The 24,049-nt window shown below is 44.8% G+C and overlaps 1 protein-coding gene across 2 annotated transcripts in view; it reads left to right on the top strand.

Moving 5' to 3' along the window:
- The window catches only part of FAM135B (family with sequence similarity 135 member B), a 222,943-nt gene that overhangs the window by 87,379 nt on the left and 111,515 nt on the right, over positions 1–24,049 (top strand). The window contains exon 1 of one of the 2 annotated variants that reach the window (XM_068238061.1): positions 10,069–10,088. The exons of the other annotated variant lie outside the window; for it this stretch is intronic. The gene's annotated coding sequence lies outside the window, so the exon portion shown is untranslated. Of the gene's footprint in view, positions 1–10,068; positions 10,089–24,049 lie in introns of those variants that run through there. 2 annotated transcript variants of the gene reach the window in all.

Genomic DNA, 24,049 nt, shown 5'->3' with positions numbered 1-24,049 from the left:
ATGTAAGAATGGCTGCAGTTTACATTTTCCCAGGGAAATTTTTATTTGTCTCCGCCCACTGATGACCTGGCGTTGCCCGGGCATGTATTTGGCTGGTGTTGGCTTCGCCCACTTTTTCTAACCCTAACTCACAATTACTCAATGACCAAGTTTGTGAGCTTTGCGGTCTTTGGCATCAATAATTTGCATTGAACTGAAACAAATCTGATTGTCTGTTTGCGGCTCCACCCCCTTTTCTGAATTTGAACCCCAGTCACCCAATGACCAACTGTACCAGGTTTAAGGCTTGTGCCATTAACAGTGCAAGAATAACAGCAATTAAATATTCCCCTTGAAAAGCAATAGGTGAATTTTGATTAGCTTTTGTAGGCTCCACCCACTTTCCTGAATATTAATCCCAGTCACCCAGTAACCAACTGTGCACAGTTTGAGAACCCTGCCATTAACAGTGAAGAAGGGCTGCATTTACATTTTCCCAGGGAAATGTGTATTTGTCTCCGCCCACTTTTTGGTTATGGGAATAAAAAGTATCCGATATGTTATTCTGGCCGGGTAATGTACTATGTGTGTGCCAAATTTTATTCAAATCCGTTCAGCCATTGTTGCGTGATCGAGTAACAGACATCCAAACTTTCAAACTTTCGCATTTATAATATTAGTAAGTTTAGATATACTGTATGTATGCCATTCTTGATTGATATTCTGTGCTGTACCATCCTTATGACACTGGATATCTACATTGTGATCTAGAGCTTGATAACTATTATAACTGTTCACTAGGCTTCCGAACTGCAATGTATGTACGTTTTGTTGTATTGTAAGTTATTGGATGTTCTGGGCCCCTTGGGCATTTGTTAAAGGAGTCATCAGGGGTTTCAAATGAAAATAAGTGCTACTTACACGGGGCTTCTTCCAGCCCCAAGCTCCCAGCCTGTCCCTCACTGCAGCTCCGCGGTGAGCCGTTCACCGCCTCTCTCCCTCCCTGTCCCCGGCGATGACGACAGGCCGACCAGGACAGTTGGAACTGTGTCTCGAGTCCCTATCACCTCCTTTAAAAGATGACTGCCCCCATTAAAAAAATGTCTTCCCCATGAAATCACATACATTTGCCTGTTCTTTTAAAACAGGGTGGATAAGATTATATTATCTATTTTAATTAACACAACTAATATATCTTAATGGCAGTATGTTTGTTTAGGCTGAAGTTCCCCTTTAAAGCGGACCTAAATTCAGAACTTTCTCTCTACTCTAAAAGATACGCAGTAACATGATAACGTTTAACAAAACCAATGGGCGTAAATGTGGCAGCTTCCCCAGGACCGCTTAATGCCAATTGGCGCCAAGTCCTGGGGGTGTGCTTTGCGGGAGATCACTCGGCTGTCCCAACCCCCCGCCCCCCGTGTCACTCGACTGTCCCCCTGGGAGGCACAGGAGGGATCGGCTCTCATGGGCTGATGAAAGGAGAATATAAAATAAATAAACACTGTGGGAGCGATCAGAGCCCACCAACAGAATGCAGAAGGGGGGGGATCATTTGTGTGGTGCGTCGCATCGCAGCAAGCTTCCCGAGGTGACATGTGACATGATGAGGTGACATGTGACATGATGAGATAGACATGTGTATATACAGTGCCTAGCACACAAGTAACTAGGCTGTGTTTCTTTTTTTTCTTTCTCTGCCTGAAAGAGTTAAATATCAGGTACGTAAGTGGCTGACTCAGTCCTGACTCAGACAGGAAGTGACTACAGTGTGACCTTCACTGATAAGACATTCCAACTATAAAACACTTTCCTAGCAGAAAATGGCTTCTGAGAGCAAGAAAGAGGTAAAAAGGGGAATTTGTTATCAGTGAGGGTCACACTGTAGTCACTTCCTGTCTGAGTCAGCCACTTACATACCTGATATTTAACTCATTCAGGCAGAGAAAGAAAAAAAGGAACACAGCATAATTATTTGTGTGCTTGGCACTGTACATACACATGTCTATCTCATCATGTCCCATGTCACTTCGGGTATCCTTTAAAGCTGCAGAGCCCAACATTGTAAACAATAGGTCACTAGGGGGGTGTAAGCCTACGGTCCTAAAGTGGTTTAACATAAACAAATTATTTGTTACAGCTGATACAAATCCTAAAATAAGTCTGCAGTGTTTCTACTTCCTGATTCATGAAAGCAGACATAAGGTTAACATCCTGTACTTTCAAATGGGCTTATCTGCCATCTCTGCCATGGCAGTCATGTGACACAGGGGAGAGATCAAATTACAACGTGTGATTAGTCGCAGATGAGGGGGAATTAGACAGGCTAAACTCTCTAAATACACACAGGGGGCATTTCTTTCTGTTTTCCTTCTGTCCTGTGCAGGAGTTCAGGTCCACTTTCAGAGCGTACGCTGCATGGACAGGACCGCGCGTAGCGTGTGTGCGCTCTGATCTTATCCCGCGCTGCTTGTGAGGGGTAGGTTTAGGCCTCTTTAGTGAATCTACCTGCATGTCTCAGTCTCCAGCTAGACTCTACACAACAAGAAGGAGAAAGCTGTGTTTATGATCACCCAAAGACAAAGAAGAGCACAACAATGATTTATGGAAGATGTGAATAATAAATGAGGCATATAAATGTAAATTATTCAGTATCAGGCCCTATCTGAGGAAGAAATTAATTTCCTTCTGCTCCTGAGGTGAAGATTAATGATGTGTTTCTGGGGACAGAAGTGCTGCATGCAGGATATGTTCTGCCTGGAGAATAGACCGGAACCCGTCATGGCGGCCGACGTCGGCACCAGAGGGGAAGGGCTGGCTAAGCAGACATTTACAGAGGTTACCGTGAAGGTGTTTTACTGCTGTCTTTACTGTATTCACTGAAAAAAGGAAAGCCACTGGCCCCGCCCACATGCGAGCAGTTTTCATTGGGCTGTGGTAGTTCCAGAGGTGTAATTAGAAATCACTGGGCCTCCCTGCGAAACATACAGTATAGGTAGCCAGGTATAGGTGCCCCCAGTATAGGTTAGCCAGGTATAGGTGCCCCCACAGTATAGGTTAGCCAGGTATAGGTGCCCCCAGTATAGGTTAGCCAGGTATAGGTGCCCCCAGTATAGGTTAGCCAGGTATAGGTGCCCCCACAGTATAGGTTAGCCAGGTATAGGTGCCCCCAGTATAGGTTAGCCAGGTATAGGTGCCCCCTGTATAGGTTAGCCAGGTAAAGGTGCCCCCAGTATAGGTTAGCCAGGTATAGGTGCCCCCAGTATAGGTTAGCCAGGTATAGGTGCCCCCACAGTATAGGTTAGCCAGGTATAGGTGCCCCCAGTATAGGTTAGCCAGGTATAGGTGCCCCCAGTATAGGTTAGCCAGGTATAGGTGCCCCCACAGTATAGGTTAGCCAGGTATAGGTGCCCCCAGTATAGGTTAGCCAGGTATAGGTGCCCCCTGTATAGGTTAGCCAGGTAAAGGTGCCCCCAGTATAGGTTAGCCAGGTATAGGTGCCCCCAGTATAGGTTAGCCAGGTATAGGTGCCCCCAGTATAGGTTAGCCAGGTATAGGTGCCCCCAGTATAGGTTAGCAGGTATAGGTGCCCCCCGGCCCCCAGTATAGGTTAGCCAGGTATAGGTGCCCCCAGTATAGGTTAGCCAGGTAAAGGTGCCCCCAGTATAGGTTAGCCAGGTATAGGTGCCCCCAGTATAGGTTAGCCAGGTATAGGTGCCCCCAGTATAGGTTAGCCAGGTAAAGGTGCCCTCAGTATAGGTTAGCAGGTTTAGGTGCCCCCCGGCCCCCAGTATAGGTTAGCCAGGTATAAGTGCCCCCAGTATAGGTTAGCCAGGTAAAGGTGCCCGCAGTATAGATTAGCCAGGTATAGGTGCCCCCAGTATAGGTTAGCCAGGTATAGGTGCCCCCACAGTATAGGTTAGCCAGGTATAGGTGCCCCCAGTATAGGTTAGCCAGGTATAGGTGCCCCCTGTATAGGTTAGCCAGGTAAAGGTGCCCCCAGTATAGGTTAGCCAGGTATAGGTGCCCCCAGTATAGGTTAGCCAGGTATAGGTGCCCCCACAGTATAGGTTAGCCAGGTATAGGTGCCCCCAGTATAGGTTAGCCAGGTATAGGTGCCCCCAGTATAGGTTAGCCAGGTATAGGTGCCCCCACAGTATAGGTTAGCCAGGTATAGGTGCCCCCAGTATAGGTTAGCCAGGTATAGGTGCCCCCTGTATAGGTTAGCCAGGTAAAGGTGCCCCCAGTATAGGTTAGCCAGGTATAGGTGCCCCCAGTATAGGTTAGCCAGGTATAGGTGCCCCCAGTATAGGTTAGCCAGGTATAGGTGCCCCCAGTATAGGTTAGCAGGTATAGGTGCCCCCCGGCCCCCAGTATAGGTTAGCCAGGTATAGGTGCCCCCAGTATAGGTTAGCCAGGTAAAGGTGCCCCCAGTATAGGTTAGCCAGGTATAGGTGCCCCCAGTATAGGTTAGCCAGGTATAGGTGCCCCCAGTATAGGTTAGCCAGGTAAAGGTGCCCTCAGTATAGGTTAGCAGGTTTAGGTGCCCCCCGGCCCCCAGTATAGGTTAGCCAGGTATAAGTGCCCCCAGTATAGGTTAGCCAGGTAAAGGTGCCCGCAGTATAGATTAGCCAGGTATAGGTGCCCCCAGTATAGGTTAGTCAAGTATAAGTGCCCCCAATATAGGTTAGCCAGATATAGATGCCAATATAGGCAACCAGGTATAAGTGCCCCAGTATAGGTTAGCCAGGTATAGGTATCCCCAGTATAGTTTAGCTAGGTATAAGTGCCCCCAAAATGGGTAGCCAGGTATAGGTGCCCCCAGGATAGGTTAGCCAGGTATAGGTGCCCCCAGTATAGGTTAGCCAAGTATAAGTGCCCCAGTATAGGTTAGCTATGTATAGCTGCCCCAGTATAGGTTAGCAAGGTATAGGTATCCCCAGCATAGTTTAGCCAGGTATAAGTGCCCCCAAAATGGGTAGCCAGGTATAGGTGCTCCCAGTATAGGTTAGCCAGGTATAGGTGCCCCCAATATAGGTTAGCCAGGTATAGGTTCCCCCAATATAGACAGCCAGGTATAAGTGCCCCAGTATAGGTTTGCCATGTATAACTGCCCCCAGTATTAGTTAGCCAGGTATAGGTTTCCCCAGTATAGTTTAGCCAGGTATAAGTGCCCCCAAAATGGGTAGCCAGGTATAGGTACCCCCAGTATAGGTTAGTCAGGTATAGGTGCCCCCAGTATAGATTAGTCAGGTATAGGTGCCCCAGTATAGGTTAGCCAGGTATAGGTGCCCCAGTATAAGTAGCCTAGAGGGGGGATCAGTGGGCAAACACAGCGGCGGGGAGGGGGGCCCTTCAGGGCTCCCCCTCCAGAAATTGCGGCCATTTTGTTACAAACGTGGGAAGAATGCAGAAATTTGAATCCTAAAAAAAACGGATGCGGAATGCAACATGCTAGTGGAAATGGGCCCTTATTGCAGGATTTATATCAGCTGTAATAAAGAAATGTTTTTTTCTTTAAAGGTTATTATGCTGTTGCTTATCTTTTAGCGCAGAGAGGAAGCTCTGCGTTCAGGTCCGCTGAAGTTGATTGCAGTTAGCCTGGTTCTATCAGGTCATTGTAAAGATCTCCAGACATTGGTTAGGCATAAGTTTGAAGGTAAACAATCATTTTTTGATTGATTGTTACTATGTAAATTTGACCACTCCCCTCAGCACCTGCTATTCCATTCAAAGGATACCCGCGGTGACATGTGACATGGTGAGATAGACACAGGTATGTACAGTGCCTAGCGCACAAATAACTGTGCTGTGTTCCTTTTTTTCTTTCTCTGCGTGAAGGATTTAAACATGAGGTATGAAAGTGGCAGTTCCTGTCTGAGTCAGGACTGGTTCAGACTACAGTGTGACCCTCACTGATAAGAAATTCCAACTATAAAACACTTTCCTAGCAGAAAATGGCTTCTGAGAGCAGGAAAGAGATAAAAAGGGTAAATAGTTCATACAGGGTCTTCTCAAAAAATTAGCATATTGTGATAAAGTTCATTATTTTCTGTAATGTACTGATAAACATTAGACTTTCATATATTTTAGATTCAAATACACACAACTGAAGTAGTTCAAGCCTTTTATTGTTTTAATATTGATGATTTTGGCATACAGCTCATGAAAACCCAAATTTCCTATCTCAAAAAATTAGCATATTTGATGCAACCAATAAAAGAAAAGTGTTTTTAAAACAAAAAAAAGTCAACCTTCAAATAATTATGATCAGTTATGCTCTCAATACTTGGTCGGGAATCCTTTTGCAGAAATGACTGCTTCAATGCGGCGTGGCATGGAGGCAATCAGCCTGTGGCACTGCTCATGTGTTATGGAGGCCCAGGATGCTTCGATAGCGGCCTTAAGCTCATCCAGAGTGTTGGGTCTTGCGTCTCTCAACTTTCTCTTCACAATATCCCACATATTCTCTATGGGGTTCAGGTCAGGAGAGTTGGCAGGCCAATTGAGCACAGTAATACAGTGGTCAGTAAACCATTTACCAGTGGTTTTGGCACTGTGAGCAGGTGCCCGGTCGTGCTGAAAAATGAAATCTTCATCTCCATAAAGCTTTTCAGCAGATGGAAGCATGAACCCACTTTTGAACCAGAAACAGCGGCAGAAGCGAGTGACCTGGGCTACAGAGAAGCAGCACTGGACTGTTGCTCAGTGGTCCAAAGTACTTTTTTCAGATGAAAGCAACTTTTACATGTAATTCAGAAATCAAGGTGCCAGAGTCTGGAGGAAGACTGGGGAGAGGGAAATGCCAAAATGCCTGAAGTCCAGTGTCAAGTACCCACAGTCAGTGATGGTCTGGGGTGCCATGTCAGCTGCTGGTGTTGGTCCACTGTGTTTTATCAAGGGCAGGGTCACTTCATGCTTCCCTCTGCTGAAAAGCTTTATGGAGATGAAGATTTCATTTTTCAGCACGACCTGGCACCTGCTCACAGTGCCAAAACCACTGGTAAATGGTTTACTGACCGTGGTATTACTGTACTCAATTGACCTGCCAACTCTCCTGACCTGAACCCCATAGAGAATCTGTGGGATATTGTGAAGAGAGAGTTGAGAGACGCAAGACCCAACACTCTGGATGAGCTTAAGGCCGCTATCGAAGCATCCTGGGCCTCCATAGCACCTGAGCAGCGCCACAGGCTGATTGCCTCCATGCCACGCCGCAATGAAGCAGTCATTTCTGCAAAAGGATTCCCGACCAAGTATTGAGTGCATAACTGAACATAATTATTTGAAGGTTGACTTTTTTTGTTTTAAAAACACTTTTCTTTTATTGGTCGGATCAAATATGCTAATTTTTTGAGATAGGAAATTTGGGTTTTCAAGAGCTGTATGCCAAAATCATCAATATTAAAACAATAAAAGACTTGAACTACCTCAGTTGTGTGTATTTGAATCTAAAATATATGAAAGTCTAATGTTTATCACTACATTACAGAAAATAATGAACTTTATCACAATATGCTAATTTTTTGAGAAGACCCTGTAGATTTTAGCTTTGGCATACTTCAATGAATGTGTCAGTGAGCAAAAACAATAATACAGTTAAAACTTAAAAAGTAGATTTAAACATAAAATAAAACTGTGGAATATCTTAAAAACTCCTTTTTAGGAGAAGGAAGATAGTCTATATACAATCACTTATTTCATTACCTTATTTTCGCCTCGGGTGTCCTTTAACATCATGGCCTCTTAGCAGGATGAGACTAGCCCAGGAATGGGCAAACTTGGCCCTTCAGCTGTTAAGGAACTACAAGTCCCACAATGCATTGCATGAGTCTGACAGCCACAGTCATGACTCATAAAGGCAAATGCATTGTGGGACTTGTAGTTCCTTAACAGCTGAAGGGCCAAGTTTGCCCATGCCTGGCCTAGCCCCTCCTTTCTTGTATGTGTGTGTTAAAGTGAACCCGAGGTGAGGATTTTTGTCCAAAATAAACATGTTACCTGATCCGTGGGGCTAGCCACATCAGGTAGCCGCAATTCCCGACGTCTGCGCTGTTCCTGTGGCTCCTCAGCCACTTTCACTTTCAGTGACCCCACAGTCATGACGCTGCAGGCTCTGCCCTGTGTGTCTCATCTCAGGGCAAAGTGCAGGGAGGCGGGGGTAGAGGCAGGGAATGGGCGGAGGAAATGCAGAACTGGGCAGAGCTGCCCAATGACAGCTGGGGAAGGGGCGTTAGGAACACCCCCAGTGGGCGTTCTGCAGGAGTGCTTCTCCCTCAGAGGACAACCCTTCCCCTCGAGATTGTCGCCAAGCAATATCAGGGGCTGACAGCAGGGGAGGGGCAGAGAACAGCGTATAAAGGCATGTCATGGACCAGGAAACATGCCTCTGTCTCCCATCTGCCCGCCCCTCCCCCCGCCACATTGCCACCCCGGGTACAAATTACACATTGTGGTCTGGCTGAAGGCTGTAGCTCTCCTGTCTCCTGCCAGCACAGCCCATTTCTCGGCTGGTAAAAGTAGTGCAGTTTGTTTTTCCCGGGCATTCTTAGACTGATTTATGTGCTTTATTTGTGTTCCCTAGAATGGTTGAACCTGAGAGGCCTCAGCATGAATCCCGGGCTATGAGCATGAAAAGTTTGCTTGCTGACTGGTAAAGTGGGAGTAGGGACCCTTCCCATTAACAGGGAGACCTCATCGCTGGTGTAAGGGTGTGGTACACAATGCTATTTCATGCAATCCTTTTAGGAAGCTAACATATAGGTAGAATAGGTATCCTTAAAGGACTTCCGAGACAAACTAAAACATCAATTTTTTACTCACCTGGGGCTTCTTCCAGCCCCAAGCAGCCGTCTCAGTCTCTCACCGCAGCTCTGTTAGTCCTCGGTGTCCCCGCTGGCCATCTGTAATGATGGCGACCCACCGGCGGTGTAGGCTCTTCTGCGCCTACACGTGCACTCGTGCCCAGTGGTGCGTACTGCACTAGTGCAGGTGCAAAAGAGCCAACTCTGCCGGCGGGTCGCCATCATTGTGGGCAGCCAACGGGGACACCGAGGACCAATGGAGCTGTGGTGAGGGACTAAGATGGCTGCTCGGGGCTGGAAGAAGCCCCAGATGAGTAAAAAATAGAATTTTTAGTTTGCCTCAGAAGTCCTTTAAAGTTAATGGGAAGACCTCATTGGTGGTGTAAGGGTATAGTACACAATGCTATTGCATGCAGTCAATTTTGGAAGCTAACATCCCCTTTCTTTAATCAAATAATGTTTCAACCTGGTTGTTTTTAATGCTGCTAGTGTTCGAGCTTCAGAGCTGGGACAAGGTCCTCCAGCACCCAAGGCTAAGACACCAAAGTGCGCCCCTCCATCCCTGCCACCCCAGCGTCACACACTGATTGCTATTAGACTAAGAGGTGCCCCAGGGGCCCCAACCCCCCCCCTCCCCCGACACCTTAATCTCTAGTTATCTGGCTTGCAGTCACTGCCATTTATCCCCTTTTCTTGTTTCTGTCTGCTGCAAACACAATAGGGGAATGGTAGCTGAGTGAGTTATGTGCCCCCTCCTACACTGCGCCCTGAGGCCGGAGCCTCTCTCGTCTCTGCCTCGGTCCGGACCTGTCCAGCTTGATGAGAGTGTCATGAGTGCAGAGGGTTAATGAAAGTTTATATGTAAATATGACCACTCCCCTCAGCACCTGCTATTCCATTAGCAGGATGAGCATAGCCCCTCCTTTCTTGTACATAGGTTTGAAGCTCATATTATAGACATAAGGGACATATCAGCCTATTTGTGGTTCAGTAAGCGTTGTATAGCAAAGAGCGCACATGCATATTAATGTTCCGGGGAGACCGCTACATCTCACAGGATAATGAGCCGTTTTTATACTCCCCGGTCTGGGGGGATGGAGGCTGTATTAATTAAAATGCTAATATATGTTAAATCTCTATTCTATTCTGGTTTTCCCTGAAGGACGGGAGCACAGCACAATGTTCCGACACGTGTACTCTTCATCCGACACTTACTGCGGGAACACGCTGCAAATACACGGCCAGGAAGCCAACTGAACCCCCAGTCCCGAAACTCGCTAACAGTTCAACCAGAGTGAACCCGAGGTGAAAATAAACGGATGACATAAACAATTGTATTCATCCTCCTACTCCTAACTTTTTTTTTTAGATATCCCATGGTATTATTTTATCATCATTTGGGCAGCATGGTGGCATAGTGGAGAGCACCCTCGGCTTGCAGGGTCCCTGGCTCGAATCCCAGCCAGGTCAGCATCTGCAAGGAGTTTGTATGTTCTCCCTGTGTCTGTCAGGGTTTTCTCTGGGCACGCCGGTTTTTTCCCACATGCCAAAAGCATACCCTAGACTATGATACATGCACTAGACTGCAGTAGATCCGCCGAGCGAATCAGTCTTATCAGTCTGCTGACAGCCTGCATTCATGTGGAACTGTCCTCAGAGCGATCGGCCTGCGGGCAGGTCTGATGACCCATAGTTTGAAAAAGTCCGGCGTGTGTACGCGCCTTAAAGAGGAACTCCAGTGAAAATAATGTAATAAAAAAAGTGCTTCATTTTTACAATAATTATGTATAAATGATTTAGTCAGTGTTTGCCCATTGTAAAATCGTTTAAATCCCTGATTTACATTCTGACATTTATTACATGGTGACATTTATACTGCTGGAAGCTGCTGCATGGTTTTTACTGACAGCAACTGATATATTTCAGTTCTGACAAAATGTTGTCAGAACTGGAAGGGATCACTGTAAGAAGAAAATGGTGAGCTTCTGAGAGGAACTGATGGCAAGGTAACTATGTAATGTTCATTTGAAGTTACCTCATGTGTTTATTTTAAATATTTTTACTCAGTACAGGTTCTCTTTAAGACCTTGGTTGTGTGATTTTTAGATAACATAGCACACACAATTTGCATGCAGAGGCTGGATAGTGTACTGGTTAAGGGCTCTGCCTCTGACACAGAAGACCTGGGTTTGAATCTTCGCTCTTCCTGTTCAGTAAGCCAGCGCCTAATTAGTAGGAGACCTTGGGCAAGACACTGCTACTGCCTATAGAGCACTCCCTAGTGGCTGCAGCTCTGGCGCCAGGAGAAAAGTGCAATATAAATGTTAATTGTCTTGTCTATCCTTGTCTCTCTCCGCTCCTGCCCTGCTGCATCTCCGAGCCCCTGGCCAGTCTCTCATCAGGCAGTGGGCACACTGTTTCTACTCTTCTTCAGGAAGGAAACTCTCTCTGCCTCTACGCCTGCGCCATGGAGTTTGTTTGACCTTTTCTGTCAGGTCCAGCAGCATTGCGTGACCTTTTCAACCATCATTGAGTCACACATGACACGACTCTGCAAACTTTCCTGCCCGTCCACAGCTCTGATACGTTGGGGGTGGGTGGAGGGCGGAGTCAGATTTGAATAGCGGCTGGCATTGACGTTGATAGCTCAGGTCACAGACAGTAAAATGTCCCCATTTGCATCTCCTGAGTCCCAGACCCGGCCAGCCATAGCTGCCTGCCGCAATCATGTGCAGACTCTGTGGAGGAAGCAGGGTGGCCACACACTGAGCCTGGGAGAGTGTTTGCAGCAGAGTGAACAGACAGAGCTGGCATTAGGAATAGTGTGGTCAGGCAGGCACTTGCTAGTGGGGTTCACATACAGCAGGGCCGGATTTACCATAAGGCACTGTAGGCACGTGCCTACAGGCGCCTCATGATGTAAAGGCGCTTACTCCCCTCCGCGAGTGCCTCCCTCATTCCCTATGCAGAGTCCTGAGCAGAGCGTAAATGAGAGGTTACTCCCTCAGCTCTCGACATTTCATTGATAAAATCTCCCTTCAATCGGGGTACCTTTACTTAAAGAGAAACCGTAACCAAGAATTGAACTTCATCCCAATCAGTAGCTGATACCCCCTTTCCCATGAGAAATCTATTCCTTTTCACAAACAGACCATCAGGGGGGTCTGTATGGCTAATATTGTGGTGAAACCCCTCCCACAGTGTGATGTCAGGACCATGGTTCTGACATCACACTGTGGGAGCCTTGTTGCATTGTGGGAAATAACAGCTGTTTACAGTGTTTTCCAACTGCCAAAAAAGCAAGCAGCATCTCCTTCCAGTGACATCACATGCCAGCAGTAAAAATGTCACCATGTGACAAATGTCAGAATGTAACTCATTTACAATGGACAAACACTGACTAAATCATTTATACATAATTATTGTAAAAATGAAGCACTTTTTTATGTCGTTATTTTCACTGGAGTTCCCCTTTAATATTGAGAGGACCTCTAGCTACCTAATACTGTAGTTAATTATGATGGGAAAGGGAAGTGAGGGAGAAGTGGCAGCTGGGCCAGCCAGCACACTTGCAGTGTAGTTTGGTTGGGGTTTGTAGGTTCATGGAAGGCAAAGTCTAAGGTGCCAGGACCTCTGTGCCTATAGGCTCCTGTCCTGTAATGTATATCTGGGCCTGACATACAGAATTTGCCAGTGTGCAAGCCCGCTGCCCAGCCATTCCTCTCTGGGACTCCAGGCCATGTCCTTTGAGGCCTTGCTTGGAATCCAGCCATGGGTAGGCCACAATAAGGAGCCTGGAGGGATTTGGAGAGCTTACCGTACATATTAAGAAGGTATTACTTATTTTTTGCTCATGTACACTTGCGGAAAGTGCTATTTTTAGTCAGCAGGAGGCACTTTAGAACTGGTTAGTTATCCTGCCTAAAATATGTTTACATTCTCAGATATCCCCACGCGGTTCTATTTAGTAGCAAGTTGTTGCTGGACAATAGGTCTGAACATGTGGGCAATAGACAGCAGAAAATAGGTACAAGGCTGTAGGAGTTGTGAGTCACTTGCTTTGTTCAGTTGCCTCTTAATTCGCTGGACGTAATGAAAGTGTAAGCTGGGAAGGGAGAGCATTCTGCTCTGTACTGGAGGGGGCTGCAGTTCAGCAAAATAAAGGCTTGAATGTTTACACAAACTATAATTTTTCTTGATTGTCCTAAACAGTGGCTACATAGTGTACTGGTTAAAGGACCACTATGGTGAAAAAAAGAGTAGGCAGTTAAAATCTGACAGAACCAACAGGTTTTGGGCCAGTCCATCTCCTCATGGGGGATTCTCATGTTTTTCTTTGTTTTCAACAGCATTTCCTGAACAGCAGTTTAACTGCCAAAATAGTAAGATACCAGCCAGCCTCCCTAATCGCTTGCACACTATTTTGTCAGTTAGACTTTGCATCTGCTGTTCCGGAAATGCTATTGAAAACAAAGAAAACCCTGAGACTCCCCCATGAGGAGATGGACTGGCCCAAAACCAGTCGGTTCTGTCAGATTTTAATTCCCAATTTTTTTTTCGCGATAGTGGTCCTTTAAGAGCTCTGTCTCTGGCACAGGAGACTAGGGTTCAATGAGGTTCTCTACAGTATAGTCTGACTCGAGAGTAACTGTCACTTGCATAGCTGAATGATAACTCTTTCAGGCAGAAAAAGAAAAAAGCCTAGTTATTTGTATGCTTGGCACTGTACATACACATGTCTATATTATTATGTCAAATGCCACTTAAAGGACCACTATGGTATAACATTTAAAATACATTGAAACACGTAAATAAAAAAGTACATTTCTTCCAGAGTAAAATGTGCTATAAATTACTTTTCTCCTATGTTGCTGTCACTTACAGTAGGTAGCAGAAATCTGGCAAAACTAACAGGTTTTGGGCTAGCCCATCTCCTCCTAGGGGATTCTCAGGGTTTTCTTTTTTTTGCAAAAACACTTAGTGAACAGCAGTTGCTCAGTTCAACTTCCAGAAAAGTGTGCAAACAGGTGAGGGGTGGCCTGCAATTTGTACAGATACTTTTCAGGGAGTGCTTTTGTAAAAAATAAAATACTGAGAATCTGCCATGAAAAGATGGACTAGCCCAACACCTGTCAGTTTGGTCAGAACGATTTGTGAACGATTGTGAACAAACTCAAAGAAGAAGTCAAACAAATGAAGTATTGATCCTAATATAAAAGAGTTAATCTTTTATTCTTTCTAAGTATATAATTTGCATAAAAATTAATACTGAAGATGCAAACGGACAGGCGCAGGCTTTGTGAAACAGCAGGCGGAGAGAGTGAGCATGATAAAATGACGTTGCGAGGCCCGTGACCTTTGAACCCCTTGAGGAAGTCACGTGGATGAAACCGGTCAGGGAGGAGCTACAGGGCAAGCGAGGGAGCGGAGGAGTTTGCGGATGTTGGTGGGACTGTGGTACTACGTGGAGTGAACGGCCATCTGCGGTCCACTGCCTTCTCAACCTGCACTTACCTGTGTACTTGTATCAGACATACATGATTACCAAGTGAGTGTGTTTTACTTGTTTTTTAATGGGAACAATAAACTTTAAATGATGAGATAGACGTGGGTATGTACAGTGCCAAGCACACAAATACCTATGCTGTGTTCCTTTTTTTCTTTCTTTGCCTGAAAGCGTTAAATATCAGATATGTAAGTGGCTGACTCAGTCCTGACTCAGACAGGAAGTGACTACAGTGTGACCCTCACTGATAAGAAGTTTCCCTTTTTATCTCTTTCTTGCTCTCAGAAACCATTTTCCGCTAGGAAAGTGTTTTATAGTTGGAATTTCTTATCAGTGATGGTCACACTGTAGTCACTTCCTGTCTGAGTTAGAACTGAGTCAGCCACTTATATACCTGATATTTAACTCTTTCAGGCAGAGAAAGAAAAAAAGGAACACAGCATAGTTATTTGTGTGCTAGGCACTGTACATACACATGTCTATCTCATCATGTCACATGTCACTTCGGGTATCCTTTAATGAAACTGGATTGCGCTACGTGGAGCATTTTATATGTTTTATTATGCAAATGATAAACTGAAGAGAAGGAAAAAGGAGCCAATTTTTGACCAGAGGGGCAGAGATTTGTTTGACAGAGCGCATATGATCATTTTATATGATCTGAGGAGCTGGTGAGTGCGGTCACGCTATGTGTGGTGGTGGATATTGAAGTTTGTGATTGAGACTGAGGAGTTGCATCTGCGCTGATCAACATAGACTATAGATTTTTATTAACTACTGTGACAACAACATAGGAGAAAAGTAATGTATACCCCCATTTTACTCTGGAAGAAACATACTTCTTATTTGTATATGTATTTAAAATTGTAATTCTTTTCTCGATACTGGTCCTTTAAAGAGAATCTGTATTGTTAAAATCGCACAAAAAAATAAACATACCAGTGCGTTAGGGGACATCTCCTATTACTCTCTGTCACAATTTCGCCGCTCCCCGCCGCATTAAAAGTGGTTAAAAACAGTTTTAAAAAGTTTGTTTATAAACAAACAAAATGGCCACCAAAACAGGAAGTAGGTTGATGTCCACACATAGAAAATACATCCATACACAAGCAGGCTGTATACACCCTTCCTTTTGAATCTCAAGAGATCATTGTGTGTTTCTTTCCCCCTGCATCTCTCATGTACTGAAGTTTCAGGCTGCTCTTTTCTTCCTGCAAACAGCTTTGCCCTTGTCTGTAACTCCTCAGTATGTGAAAGCCCAGCCAGCTCAGAGGATGATTTATCCAGCTTGTAAAAGATAAGAGAGAAGAGAGAAGCTGCCCTAATCTAAATAATACACAGGCAGTGTGCATAGAGGGGCCTGGAAGGGGAAGTTCATAGCAGAACCACAACACTGAAGAACTTGGCAGCCTTCCAGACACAGGCCGACAAGTCTGACAGGGGAAAGATACATTGATTTATTACAGAGACTGTGATAGCAGAAAGTGCTGCAGTAAGCCAGAACACATTAGAATAGCTTTTGGAACTTGTAGGATGATAAAAAACAGGATGCAATTTTTGTTACGGAGTCTCTTTAAGGTTCCCTTTAACTTCTGATTATTATTATTATTTTTTTGATCGTTTTCAACATTTGTAATTGGGACCCTTTGGGGGGAAAAACAAACAAACAAACAAACAAAAAAAACAACAACAAAAAGAAAACACAGAACAAAGACATTATTTCTGTTATCAGCATAACTTTTAGCAGTCCTGCATAATACGCCTCTGAACGTTTTGGCACAGTCTCTGCTACAATTTCTGCCTAGCGCCGGAATCACGTTGGAGAAAAGCAGCAGCAAATAGCTATGATTTAGTGTGGCGGCCCCCGTTGTGTGGAGTGACTGCGATCTGCACTGTGATTTGTGACAATAGCCTGACATTGTGGAACACGACGCAGCCCAGACATCGCACTGCAGAGCGGCGGGGGACGTGCGTCGGGTATAATCGCCATTGTTTCGATCTGTTTCTGTTTCTGCAGAATAACCCGACATTAAGTCCTGCGGCGCCTCCATTTTTTTTAATAGCATATGATCAAAGTGATGTGACCACAAAAAATAAAAGAATGTTCTCGGATTTTATGGCCATAGAAGCCAGAAGTTATAGCCTCGTCTACCTATCATGCCATTGCAGAGCGTTTGTAAAGGAGAGAATTTTACAGAGGAAAACTCGGTGCTTTTAGATACTATTGTATATACAGTATTTCAACGGTTAAAGTTATTTTAGTTTAATTACAAGGTTTTTATATGTGCATACAACAGAGGCGTATCCACAGGGGTACAGACATGGCATGTGCCATGGGCGCCTCGTAGTGGGTGCGCTGCTCTTTAAAATTCTTGGCATTCTCCATATAGATTCTCTTCTCGACAGAGGTGCCATTCGTGCTACTGACGAGCTACTGTTTGTCCCCTATCTTATTGCCTGATGAAGCGGGCTGTGCCTGCGAAACGCGTTGCATCTTTTGGGGTACCAATAATAAATTTATTTGGTTAATTCAGACAGTATTTTGAGTCTGCTTTCCGGAGGTAAGTCCACCACTGCCTCCCAGCAAATTTTTAAATTTTTATTACCTTTTATCCTGCTGGCGCCTCTGTTCTCTTACGATAATCCATATAGATTCTACTTTTTATCTGGTTTTATCTGGATTCTGCTGCCTGGTTACATTATTTGGGGGGACAAGCTGCCTAATTTTTATTTGGGGATATGTTGTACAGGTTGACCTTTTGCCATACTTCAGTCTTACAGGCCATGCTTCACTTGAACTTGAATACAGCCAATTCAATTGAAACTAGACTTTACATTTTTTGCAGTTGATGCCCTGGGGCAGATTTCAGAGTTAGCCATAGGTTTGGTTTTCTCTAGATATGCCTCTGGCGTACAACACAGGTGTTCCGCAAGGTTTCTAACATGAACCAGCAGACAAGTTGGATGCTAGAAGAAAAAAAAAAAGAGGGAAGGCAGTGTAGGAGGAAACCAAAAGCCAATAAGGTGTAATTTCATAACACAGGGATGAAGACGACGAGAATGAGTATACTCACATTTGTGTGCCACAGCAGTGACACAACAATAGGCTGGTGGGGAGAGCAAACCCAACCCCACTTGAATTAAAAAGTCATTCTCTGTAGTAATGAACCCAAAAAACAAAGGGATATACTCCTCACACGAGGTGCTAAAGTGAAATAAGATTATTAAAAAATGAAGAGAGAAAAATTTCCAATGAGCCACGGTAGAGCCTAGTGTCTGTCTGCTGCTATTCAGTAGATTCCTGCAGATGTTTAAAGGAACTTGAGATGAGTTATCTAAAAGGTTTATACATACCTGGGGCTTCCTCCAGCCCCCTCCGCACGGATCGCTCCCACGCTGCCTTACGTTGACTCCTCCTTTTCCCGGTATTAGCCCCGTAAGCTTGGCCAGTCAGGGTGCACTGCGCATGTGCAGCCAGGACGCGTGTGTGTGATCCGCTGTGCTCCTGTAGCCAGGATAGCTCTGCACCTGTGCAGTACTACAGTGCAGGGGCACAACGCTCCCAGCCACGGCGGCGGGATGGAGGGTGTGCACAGCCACACTGGTCATGCACCGACTTGCCCCGAATAGTCAAATGTATGGGGCTGAAACAACGAGAAAGCGGACTCGTCTCTGGTAACCTTTAAAGCCAATGGGTACCGCTTAAAAAATAAAAAAGTCAGATACTCACCTAAGGAGAGGGAAGGCTCGGTCCTAATGAGCCTTCCCTCTCCTCTCCCGGTGCCCTCGGTGCTGCGCTGGCTCCCCCGTTCGCGTCCGCCGCCACAGGGACTTCGGAGGTCTTCGGGAGCACTCGGGCTTCCGAAGACGGGCCGCTCCATACTAAGCACGCGCGCGTCATAGAGGGTGCTCGCGCATGCGTAGTATGGAGCCGCCCGTCTTTGGGAGCCCGAGTGCTCCCAAAGGCTTCCGAAACCTCCCTTCGGTGGCGGAAGTGGCAGTATTTGACCGAACTGGTCGAATACTGCTACGGGGGATCCTGCGCGGGATCGGGCACCGGGAGAGGAGAGGGAAGGCTCATTAGGACCGAGCCTTCCCTCTCCTTAGGTGAGTATCTGACTTTTTTAAGTGGTAAACATTCACTTTAACCACTTCACAACTGAGGGGTTTTACCCCTGGAGCACCCGAGCAATTTTCACCTTTCAGCGCTCCTTCCATTCATTCGCCTATAACTTTATCATTACTTATCACAATGAAATGAACTATATCTTGTTTTTTTTCGCCACCAATTAGGTTTTCTTTAGGCGGGACATTATGCCAAGAATTATTTTATTCTAAATGTGTTTTAATGGGAAAATAGGAAAAAATGTGGGGAAAAAAAAATCATTATTTTTCAGTTTTCGGCCATTATAGTTTTTAAATAATGCATGCTACTGTAATTAAATCCATGAAATGTATTTGCCCATTTGTCACGGTTATTACACCATTTAAATGATGTCCCTATCACAATGTTTGGCGCCAATATTTTATTTGGAAATAAAGGTGCATTTTTTTCAGTTTTGTGTCCATCCCTAATTACAAGCCCATAGTTTATAAAGTAACAGTGTTATACCCTATTTATATAAATATTTTGAGCGTTCAGTCCCTAAGGTAACAATTTATGTTTTGTTTTTGTTTGTTTTTTTATTGTAATTTTTTTTTATTACAAAAAAAAATGGTAACAATTGGGGAGTGTGGGAGTTAATGAGTTAATTTATAATGTAAAATAATGTATTTGTATATGAAAAATGCTTATGACTGTAGTTTTACTATTTGGCCACAATAAAAAAATAAATGCGTCCTGCAAGCGTAGGAAGTACGCTTGCAGGAAGTTTAGGGAGGCTGGGAAACTTCTTTTCTTTTTTACAATGATCGCGCTGCTTCTCATAGAAGCAGACGATCATTGCTGGGGGGCTGATATTAACGAACGGGAATGGTTTTTCCCATTCATTAATATCCGGGCGATCGGGCGGCGGCATGCACGAGCGCGGAAGCTCGCTCACGAGCGAGCGGGAGCGCAGACAGTGGCGGTAGCGGTGGGGGGTGCGTGTATCTACGCCCCTAGTGGTCAAAGGGTGTTTAAAGGGGCGTAGATACACGCACCCGTGGTGGTAAAGTGGTTAATAAACAGGTTCACGTTGGACTAGGACCCCAACTGAGGTGAACAGGTCCTATATTAATTAGTTGGATCCACTCACATTGCTCCGTTTGAACGGATCCATTTGCACTTTTCTGCCGAACCAAACGCATCTTTGGATCTGCAGTGATTTTTTTCCAGATCGACACATCCATTGTGTTGACCGCGCTCTAACTGAACGGATGGTCACGGATGCAAAAGGCCTGGTTCACCCTGGCACGGATGGAAAACTGATCCAGGTAAAATTGATCCTTGGAATGGATCAGTTTTTAAAGGCGTCAGTTTTCTATCCGTTCCATTAGCATGTGGTCACCAGGACATATCCTCCGATCCGGAAAAATCCATCCAGATCCAAACTTGTGGCCCGTGTGGCAGAACAGACCAGATGGATCTGTTCGAACGGGCAGATGTGAACAGATTCGTTGGGTAACACTGGATCCGTTCTCGTCTGTTGGTCCGCTAAACCGTTCATTGTTTTAGGCTAATGTGAGCCGGGCCTAACTGATGCTTTTTTTTTAAAAATGATCCGTTCCACGGTTCAGTTTTTACATGGATCAGTTTTTCATCAGTGCCAGTGTAAATACTCCTATAGCATGGCAACAGTACTCCAAACAGAGCACACCTAGCACAGTTGTCAAGGTTGCAAAAAAAGAGTAATTCAAGCTCACTGTAACTTTTTTATCTGGCAGCAGATCATCTTGAATTTCCTTACAGAAAACCTCTTATAGCAGCTGAGGTTTGCACATTTGGAAGTCCTTCCCAGAGGCTTCATGTTGACGACCCTGGATTCCCTTCACCACAAAGTGGTTCTTTCATGTAATTTTGCTTAGCTAAGTTTCTGGCTCTTGGATCTGGTTGTTATCGCTTGAATCCTCCTGGTCTGACATGAGCTCCCAGACTCATCCAGGTCTTGCAAAGGAGGAAAACGATATTGGGCAGCATTGACACCAGGATCCTGAGGCACCTAGGCTTCCTGGAATTGTGCATGGTTGGCCAGTCTAACAGTGGCCAATACGTCCGGTGAGTCTGTTTACTATTGGGTGTCTATGGTGGAGGTGCTGCCGATGATGATGCACAGGAATAATTGTCTTTTAGAAGGAAAATTTATTGAAGGATGTGCGCTGAACAAATGATATACTATATTATTGCATGTGTATAAAAAAAATCTGAGATTTAACAAGGCCGTTAGATGGCATGTTTTATCACTGAAACTCTGTTTGACAGTTTTACGAGGATCTTTTATTGTCGGTTTAATAGCCCTAACCAAATCTGTGTTGTTTTTTTTGTATCCTTTTGTTCAGTGGCAACTAAGAACATTCTAATGAAGATAATCTAATTCCATCTTACAAAACAAGCATTTAACCAATTAGTGAATGTGTTAATAATTTCTCAGGGTGTCTTTTTCGGATCTTTTTAGGCGCTCGTGCTTGAAGGTCTATGCACAACAGTTAACAGGAGAAATTAGTACTTAGTATATGCAATAAATGCGTGTAGAAAATACCAATTATGCTAGTATCGGTGACAGTAGTACAAGCTGGTGTACAAACATAGTGTTGAGCCGAAATTTTCGAAATTTCGCGTTACTATAGTTACGCATGCGAAATTTGCTATTACGATGCGAAATTATGGTAGCGTAATTGCCATGAAGATCGTAATTGAAAATACCGTAAGCGTAATTTTTAACGCGTAATTTCGCGTTTCGTTCATAACGTAATTTCGCGTTAAACCATAACGTAATTTCGCGTTAAACCATAACGTAATTTCGCGTTAAACCATAACGTAATTTCGCATTTCTTCGTAATTTCGCGAATTTCGTAATTACTTGTTAGCAGGGTTGCTCGCGAATTTTCGCCAAAGGGTTCGCTTAATTTTTGTGAAATTTAGCTTATTTTTTTCGCGTTTTCGTCTGCATGGCGAATTTTGATGCGAAATATCACTACATGGCGAATTTTATATGCGAAATAGCACATGTAGACAGTACAACTCGTCTCGAAAAACAACTCCGCATTCCGTAACGCGAAAACTACGCGAAAATTAACGCTTACAGTAATATGAACTATCGCGAAATTACGTTATGTAACTACGCTTACAAACGGTTGCATGCAAGGCAAACGTAATTTCGCGATACCCACTGTAATGCAAAAATTACGCGAAAATTACGCTTACGCGGAATTTCGCGAAATCCTTCTTCATTACGATTATGTACTTACGGCCATAATCGTAATTACACTAATTACGCGAAATTTCGCGAAATCGTAATTAAGTCATTACGCTCATCTCTATACAAACACACTGAGAACTCCTTATACAACTTGAGGCAGGGTGCACACATAGCAGAAACGCTAGCGTTGTGTAAAACGCTGTGTTTTATGCAGCAATGTTAGTCAATGGGGAGCAGAAAAAAAACGCAGAGACCTGCGAATTACAGTATGCGTTCCGAAAACACTGGTATCGTTGCATAATATGCAGGAACTCTGCCAAAACGCACATGATGAAAGTCTATGGGAACGCAATGGTATGCGTTTTTCATGCGTTTTTATATGCGTTTTTTCCCCAAAAAACAAAAACTTTTTTGCTGTATATTTGCTTCCTGTTGTCTTCCAAGTGATTTGCATAAATGGAAATATAAAAACGCATGGAAAATGCATATGCGTTTGGTATATGTCAACCGCAAACGCATTAAAATGCATGCAAAATGCATGAAAAATGTATCGCAAATGCACCAAAAACGCAGTAAAAACGCTAAATAAAAGCACACAACATTAACATTAAACGCAGCCTTTCACGCTATGTCATATGTGCACCCAGCCTAAAGGGAACTAAGCGCCACTTTCCCCCCCCCCCCGCAGTTTCTCCTGGTTTCTAACAGCCATAGGAGCTATCATGGTTCCCCCCTCCGCCAGAGCTGCAGCCACTAGGGCACGCTCTATAGGCAGTAGCAGTGTTAGGGAGACTTGCCAAAGGTCTCCTACTGAATAGGTGCTGGCTTACTGAACAGGCACAGCCAAGATTCTATCCCAGGTCTCCTGTGTCAGAGGCAGAGCCCTTAACCATTACACGATCCAGCAATCAATCTAGATGCCCATTATGTATCCAGGAGAAGGTGTGAAGATAGCATCTGTGACTTCTCTCAACTCTTTGAAGCAGTGTCCTATCTCTCCGCCCCTGCAGATGAAAGCTTTTGTTTGCGCTTTGCTAATGTGTAAAATAAAATAATTACATCAGACCTTATCTGCCTTAAAGTTTTGGGGTCGGTCAGTCAGGCCTCGGAAGTAGGTTAATAAAGGCCTCTGCTAAACTTTTAATTGTAAAAAGAAGAGGTAAAATTCAAAGTTTTTTTTAACAATGAGACACACTGTTGGCGTGCATTTTTATGTGCTATTGAGATGCCCTGTGTGCTAAAAAATGGTTCACTTTAAAAAAAGGAACTGTAGTGTCCTATAGTAGAATGCAGTAAATTAATCAGGATACCTATTTTTGCTGTAATTTTCCTAATGGCAGCATCAGAAATGCTTCCTATAGATATATGTTGCTGTATATTGGTAGCAGCCCCACCCTCTCACTGAGGCTAATGGTACGTACACACTTGCGACTCTGGTCGTTTGAAACAGCAGCTTAACGATCGGTCTGCCGACAATCGGGGAAAGAACTTTACCAAACGATCATTAACCACCCTGGCGTTCTGATTAAATCGCCAGGGTGGCTGCGGGAGGGTTTTTTTTAAATAAAAAAAAAACTATTTCATGCAGCTAACTGAAAGTTGGCTGCATGAAAGCCCACTAGAGGGCGCCGTGTTTCGCTTACCTCGTCGCCATGGCGACGAGCGGAGTGACGTCATGGACGTCAGCCGACGTCCTGACGTCAGCCGCCTCCGATCCAGCCCTTAGCGCTGGCCGGAACTGTTTGCTCCGGCTACGCTGGGCTCGGGCAGCTGGGGGGACCCTCTTTCGCCGCTGCAAGCGGCGGATCGCCGCGCTGCAGCGGCGATCAGGCAGCACACGCGGCTGGCAAAGTGCCGGCTGCGTGTGCTGCTTTTTATTTCATTAAAATCGGCCCAGCAGGGCCTGAGCGGCAGCCTCTGGCGGTGTTGGACGAGCTGAGCTCGTCCAGACCGCTCAGCTGGTTAAGTACAACGACCAACGAACGATATCGGCACGATGAGAAAATCCAACAGGACGGATCGTATCGAGCGACAATCGTTACAAAACTATAGTGTGTACAGACATCGGCCGAGAACGATCGTTACAAGGGCCAATGCGCCTGAGTTGGATTCTGCCCAGCTTCCGTACTTCCTGTGTAGCGCGACCCGTAAAGATTGTTACATTACAAATTTCAAAGAAACTTTGTTTTCAAGTTAACTATTGTATATTTTTATCTATTGTAACTCCATTTTAGTGTTTTTTTATTTTTATTTTATATAAATATGTACGCAACATTTCCCTCTGATCATTCTATTTCTGCGAGAACGATCGTTAAAATGTGTATGATGATCGCTGCATCCCATCGTTGCATTCCAATCGTTCCAAGATTGTTCGTCTGGTAACTATCGTTCCTTGCAAACGATTGTTATCGCAAGTGTGTACG

This window comes from Hyperolius riggenbachi, chromosome 5 (assembly GCF_040937935.1).
Source record: "Hyperolius riggenbachi isolate aHypRig1 chromosome 5, aHypRig1.pri, whole genome shotgun sequence".
NCBI classification, from domain to species: Eukaryota; Metazoa; Chordata; class Amphibia; order Anura; family Hyperoliidae; genus Hyperolius; species Hyperolius riggenbachi.
The sequence above is the reverse complement of the archived record's forward strand: the minus strand, read 5'-3'. Positions and strand labels throughout refer to the sequence as shown.